Source organism: Rutidosis leptorrhynchoides, chromosome 6 (assembly GCF_046630445.1).
Source record: "Rutidosis leptorrhynchoides isolate AG116_Rl617_1_P2 chromosome 6, CSIRO_AGI_Rlap_v1, whole genome shotgun sequence".
Classification (NCBI taxonomy): Eukaryota; Viridiplantae; Streptophyta; class Magnoliopsida; order Asterales; family Asteraceae; genus Rutidosis; species Rutidosis leptorrhynchoides.
Genome location: NC_092338.1, coordinates 169,587,542 through 169,594,644, shown reverse-complemented (window position 1 = coordinate 169,594,644; position 7,103 = coordinate 169,587,542).

Sequence of the window (7,103 nt, the reverse complement as noted above, 5' to 3'; positions counted from 1 at the left end):
AAATGACTGGTGAACGCTACTTTGCAGATGACAATTGACGACGACGAGTAGTTTGATTGTAATCTTTTAAATTTTTAATTGTCGTGATGTTTTAATTTTTAATTATTGTAATTTCAGTGTTGTTGTCGAGTTTTATATCTTCCTTTATGTTTTGAAGCTCTTTGTCTTTTTAATCTCCTCTCGATCTCTAGTAAAACGAGTAATGGTCTAGAATTTGTAAGTATGGAGTTTTGAATGAATTTAATGTTATAATCAAGAAAGAACGTAATAGCACGATTTGATTCGTCAAATTACCAGAATCATTGAGAATAGAGCTATCAAGAATATACTTTCTTGATATGTTCAGAAGTTAATTAGAATGAAAGAGTTATGTAACATGATACATGATGGTGGTATGATCTACTGTGAACCATCATGTCCCATTAGAACTCAGCATGACTTACTGTAATATAATCACGTTGATCAAGTGTCATTATATTATACTAACTCATGCATCAGTTCCCAACATTACTTCAATAACATTCATATTTTAAGCTCGAAGATTTACAGAATATAGAAACTAACAGTTTCTATATGATGTAACACTGATAGCACGAAGAGATAGATGATTTAAGATAGTATTAGTTATAAAAATATATTCAGAAATATCGAGGATATTTATAATGAAAGATACGATAATATCTTTGAATATCTAAGATCAGAGGATGATAGAAACTATTGTCTGCAAGGGTTTAGAGTAAGGAGCAAGATATTCACTAAAGACTTTAGCAGCCATTAAATCATTTGGATTCTTTGAAGTCAAACTTATTCTTTGTGATTTGTCCACAGCTTTCTTCATAGTTTCACATAATCTGCTTTTCGGTACTAAATTTTCTATTGAATGTTTCCAATATAATGATACACGGGAAGCACGAAGAGGTATATAATTTCGAACGAGAATATCTATGAAAATATCCTCAGAAATATCGAAGATATTGATGATGATATTTTGGAATTTCTAAGTTCGATGGTTGATGGAGAAAGATTTTCCGCGAGATTTTAACATGACTTCGGAGCAAGATATTCTCTAAAGATTTCAACGGATCCAGAATTATCTGGATTCTTTAAATATAGGGTATGGTCCTTGTATTTGTCCTTGGTCTTCTTCATGTTTAACTCTATCCGTTTTCTAGTTCCAACGTTTCTGAGCTTTTCCAACATATTATTCTTTATTATCGAACTTCCGATGACTAAGGTCGTTTACGGTTGCCTACAGTTTTTGCTGCTTCATTCAGATTTTTCAACATTCAGAGTATCGATTCATAAACTGGGTGCCTTTCAGAATCTCAAAATGAAAGATCATAATTCTAAGAGATAAAGGTTACACATATAACTGTTGATGTAGATATGCTGTGAGTTTTCAAAGTATTGATTGCTGATTCGCGGTAATTGGTATGGCAGTTCTCGTTATCAGATACGGATGAGTACTTGATAGGGTTTCAATGATTATGTATGGTGATTTGTCGGAGGGACTTACACTAGAGAATACTGATGTTGCTGGTACGTTTACAGCTAATATGGTGGAACATAAAAGGTTTTTCGGTAACAATAAAAGAGCACACATACATATCAAAGTTATAATAAGGTTGTTTCGAACGAAAAGTCGAAGTTGACTTGCTGGAGCTGTGACAAAATTGGCTAATTTGTAAAGGAATTTCAATGTTATTTTCGGTAATAGCAATGCCCAAGGAGCTAGCACAGACACGTGTTAAACTTTTACTCAGGGTCTGGGTGTTTTCAGGTGCATAACTATATGCATAAATCTTTTCTTCTGTGGATAAAGTGCGGTTGGTTCATTCTCTAGATTGAGGTGTTTTCAAGAATCATGAAAGGTTTGAACGTAAATTAGAATTGTCAAGATACAAATGGCGTTTAAGATGAAATCAAGTGGCAAACTTGAAGAATTGTTAAGTTTCATATATTATAATTAATATTTTAATTCATTTTAATTGTTTAATGTTATTAGTCTACAGTTGACAGTCCAATAATTCATATATATATTTTAATATATAATATTCAAATTAATTAATACGTGTCGTGACCCGTATACGTCTCACACTCGATCACAACTCAAACTATATATATTATTGTAGAATCAACCTCAACCCTGTATAGAGAACTCGATCATTACTGCATATAGAGTGTCTATGGTGATTCCAAATAATATATATAGATGCATCGATATGATATGTCAAAACCTTGTATACATGTCCCGATATTTAAAGTGCGTAAAATAAATACAGAAATTAAATAACGATAAATAAAATTGCGAGAATATAAATTGAGATAAATAAACTGCGATAAATAAATTGCGATAATTAAATTGCGATAAATAAATTGCGATAAAATAAAATGTGATACAGAATTAACAGTTAGCTAGGAACAGTTAGCTAGGATCTTGTTAGCGTGGTTTCTTAACAAAATTTCATATTGTTAATTAGTCTGTTTCTAATCAATTTTTATTGTGTCCATTATTTCTTCATTATGCCACTTGTTGGATTCTGATAGGTCAAAATCCAAATATGAAATTGAATGAAATGGTTATTCTGTGGTGAACGGATACGTATATCGGTGGATGTAAGTAGGATAGTAAATGACTGTTGATTTAGATTGAAAGAATATACCGTGTAACTTATTAATGTGAAACCTACATATTCCTCGGGTATTACCTACCCGTTAAAATATTTTCACCATTAACATTTTGTACGAAAGAATTTTTAATTACAGTCTTTGTGAAAACCTATATACATATATATTTTCTTGAGATGTATTCATGAATTTAATGAGTTAATATGATATTAGACTCATTTACTTTTCGGTTAGAATTAGAATAAATGATCTCTAAAATTTTAGAGATTACATATTCGTCATGTCGAACGAAGATAAATGAGGTAGAATGATACGTAGAACGAAGATCATACTCAAAGTACAGATGATGATATTGAAGTATGGATTGTTGATGGTACTGGTGCTGTTATTGATGGTACTGTTGGTGCCGGTGATGTTGCTGAAGCTGGTACATTTTGCACCATATTCTCCGAATTGATTATTCGAGCGTGAAGTTCGTTGACTTATTACCCCAGGATGATTGTCGGTCGGAACGAGCGGATGAATAAGGTCAGAATTGTGGATAGAATATAATCTTGTCGAGTTACTCTGGAAATGAAAATGAAGATGGTGTTTCGAACTGGTTCACCGGCACCAACAGTACCATCAATATAATCTTGTCGAGTTACTCTGGAAATGAAAATAGAGATGGCAGTCGTGGTGATGATGGTGTTCTTTCGACAGAAAAAGGAAACAGGAAACGATTTTGGTGTTGAGTGTTGGTGTTCTTCAATGGTGGTTGTCGATGGGTTTGATGTGGTTCACGGTTTGAGATAGTGGCGATTGGGTTCCTTGTACACGTTTAAGAGAGAGAATGATGTAGAGAGAGAATGATGGTTAATTCAACGGAGGTGGTGTGTGGGTTATGGGGTCGATGACAGAAACTTCACAGCAGTAGTTTACGAAGAAGAATGGTGTTTATGTTGTGGTTAGTTGTGGTGTTTTAAGATGTGTGATGGTTTATTTATTTTTCTCTCCTCTATTTGCTAAATGTATCTAGATATATAGAGATATAGTAAGTAGTATATAATATAGAGAATAGGGGATAGATAGATGTTGATGGCTAGCTGGAATTTGGTTGTATTAGTTGATTTTCTTACGACATATAATCAGATTTGAGACAAGATTATCAATTTAAAACAGTTGATGGTTATATTTAACAAACTTATACGATATATATGATTGTTTATATATAATATGCATCAAACTGTAATTCTATCTTTATATGTATCTGTATTTATATTTATATATGTATAACCGTATTTATACATGCCTATTTATACATAACAGTACATAATTCATAATTTTTGGTAAATGTACTAATATTAATAATAATAATAAAAATACTTATATTAGAAATGATAATATCAATAATACTAATAGATATAACAATTTGAATGTAATAAATTTCAATATTATACTTTTTAATAATATTAATAATACTGATATTGATATTAATGAATGTAACAATATTATAATAATTATAATTAAACTTGTACTTACATTTAATATTACAATTTTATTAATTTTGTAATATCTAATAATTATATCTTATATTATATGAATATATCTATTGAATGTTTAACATATATATATACATATTTAGTTACAAACAATTATTCGTGAATCGTCGGGAATAGTCAAAGGTCAAATGAATATATGAAACACTTCAAAATTTTTGAGACTCAACCTAACAGACTTTGCTTATCGTGTCGGAATTATATAAAGATTTAAGTTTAAATTTGGTCGAAAATTCCCGGGTCATCACATGATAGGCAGTACTCATGTCTAGACGAGTTCCTAATGCTTGTTGTAATGTCTGCCAGAATCTTGAAATAAATCTGCCATCCCTATCAGAGATAATAGAGATTGGTATTCCATGTCTGGAGACGACTTCCTTCAAATACAGTCATGCTAACTTCTCCATCTTGTCATCTTCTCTTATTGGCAGGAAGTGTGCTGATTTGGTGAGACGATCAACTATTACCCAAATAGTATCAAAACCACTTGCAGTCCTTGGCAATTTAGTGATGAAATCTATGGTAATGTTTTCCCATTTCCATTCCGGGATTTCGGGTTGTTGAAGTAGACCTGATGGTTTCTGATGCTCAGCTTTGACCTTAGAACATGTCAAACATTCCCCTATGTATTTAGCAACATCGGCTTTCATACCTGGCCACCAAAAATGTTTCTTGAGATCCTTGTACATCTTCCCCGTTCCAGGATGTATTGAGTATCTGGTTTTATGAGCTTCTCTAAGTACCATTTCTCTCATATCTCCAAATTTTGGTACCCAAATCCTTTTAGCCCTATACCGGGTTCTATCTTCCCGAATATTAAGATGCCTCTCTAATCCTTTGGGTATTTCATTCTTTAAATTTCTCTCTTTTAAAACTCCTTGTTGCGCCTCCTTTATTTGAGTAGTAAGGTTATTGTGAATCATTATATTCATAGATTTTACTCGAATGGGTTCTGTGTCCTTTCTACTCAAGGCGTCGGCTACCACATTTGCCTTCCCCGGGTGGTAACGAATCTCAAAGTCGTAATCATTCAACAATTCAATCCACCTACGCTGCCTCATGTTCAGTTGTTTCTAATTAAATATGTGTTGAAGACTTTTGTGGTCGGTATATATAATACTTTTAACCCCATATAAGTAGTGCCTCCAAGTCTTTAATGCAAAAACAACCGCGCCTAATTCCAAATCATGCGTCGTATAATTTTATTCATGAATCTTCAATTGTCTAGACGCATAAGTAATCACCTTCGTTCGTTGCATTAATACACAACCGAGACCTTGCTTTGATGCGTCAGAATAAATCACAAAATCATCATTCCCTTCAGGCAATGACAATATAGGTGCCGTAGTTAGCTTTTTCTTCAATAACTGGAACGCTTTCTCTTGTTCATCCTTCCATTCAAATTTCTTCCCTTTATGCGTTAATGCAGTCAAGGGTTTTGCTATTCTGGAAAAGTCTTGGATGAACCTTCTGTAGTAACCAGCTAGTCCTAAAAACTGGCGTATGTGTTTTGGAGTTTTCGGGGTTTCCCACTTTTCAACAGTTTCTATCTTTGCCGGATCCACCTTAATACCTTCTTTGTTCACTATGTGGCCGAGGAATTGAACTTCTTCCAACCAAAATGCACACTTTGAAAACTTAGCGTACAATTCTTCCTTCCTCAATACTTCTAACACCTTTCTCAAATGTTCACCGTGTTCTTGGTCATTCTTTGAGTAAATAAGTATGTCATCAATGAAAACAATGACAAACTTGTCAAGGTATGGTCCACACACTCGGTTCATAAGGTCCATGAACACAGCTGGTGCATTAGTTAAACCAAAAGGCATGACCATAAACTCGTAATGACCGTAACGTGTTCTGAAAGCAGTCTTTGGAATATCATCTTCTTTCACCCGCATTTGATGATACCCGGAACGTAAGTCAATCTTTGAATAAACAGATGAGCCTTGTAGTTGATCAAATAAGTCGTCAATTCTCGGCAGTGGATAACGGTTTTTGATGGTAAGTTTGTTCAACTCTCTGTAGTCAATACACAACCTAAATGTACCATCTTTCTTCTTGACAAACAAAACAGGAGCTCCCCACGGTGATGTGCTTGGTCGAATGAAACCACGCTCTAAAAGTTCTTGTAATTGGCTTTGCAGTTCTTTCATCTCGCTGGGTGCGATTCTGTAAGGAGCACGAGCTATTGGTGCAGCTCCTGGTACAAGATCTATTTGAAATTCAACGGATCGATGTGGGGGTAATCCCGGTAATTCTTTCGGAAATACATCGGGAAATTCTTTTGCGACGGGAACATCATTGATGCTCTTTTCTTCAGTTTGTACTTTCTCGACGTGTGCTAAAACAGCATAGCAACCTTTTCTTATTAGTTTTTGTACCTTCAAATTACTAATAAGATGTAGCTTCGTGTTGCCCTTTTCTCCGTACACCATTAAGGGTTTTTCTTTTTCTCGTATAATTCGAATTACATTTTTGTAACAAACGATCTCTGCTTGCACTTCTTTCAACCAGTCCATACCGATTATCACATTAAAACTCCCTAACTCTACTGGTATCAAGTCAATCTTAAATGTTTCGCTAACCAGTTTAATTTCTCGATTCCGACATATATTATCTGTTGAAATTAATTTACCACTTGCTAATTCGAGTAAAAATTTACTATCCAAAGGTGTCAATGGACAACTTAATTTAGCACAAAAATCTCTACTCATATAGCTTCTATCCGCACCCAAATCAAATAAAACGTAAGCAGATTTATTGTCAATAAGAAACGTACCCGTAACAAGCTCCGGGTCTTCCTGTGCCTCTGCCGCATTAATATTGAAAACTCTTCCACGGCCTTGTCCATTCGTGTTCTCCTACTTCGGGCAATTTCTAATAATGTGGCCTAGTTTTCCACATTTATAACAAACTAGATTGGCATAACTTGCT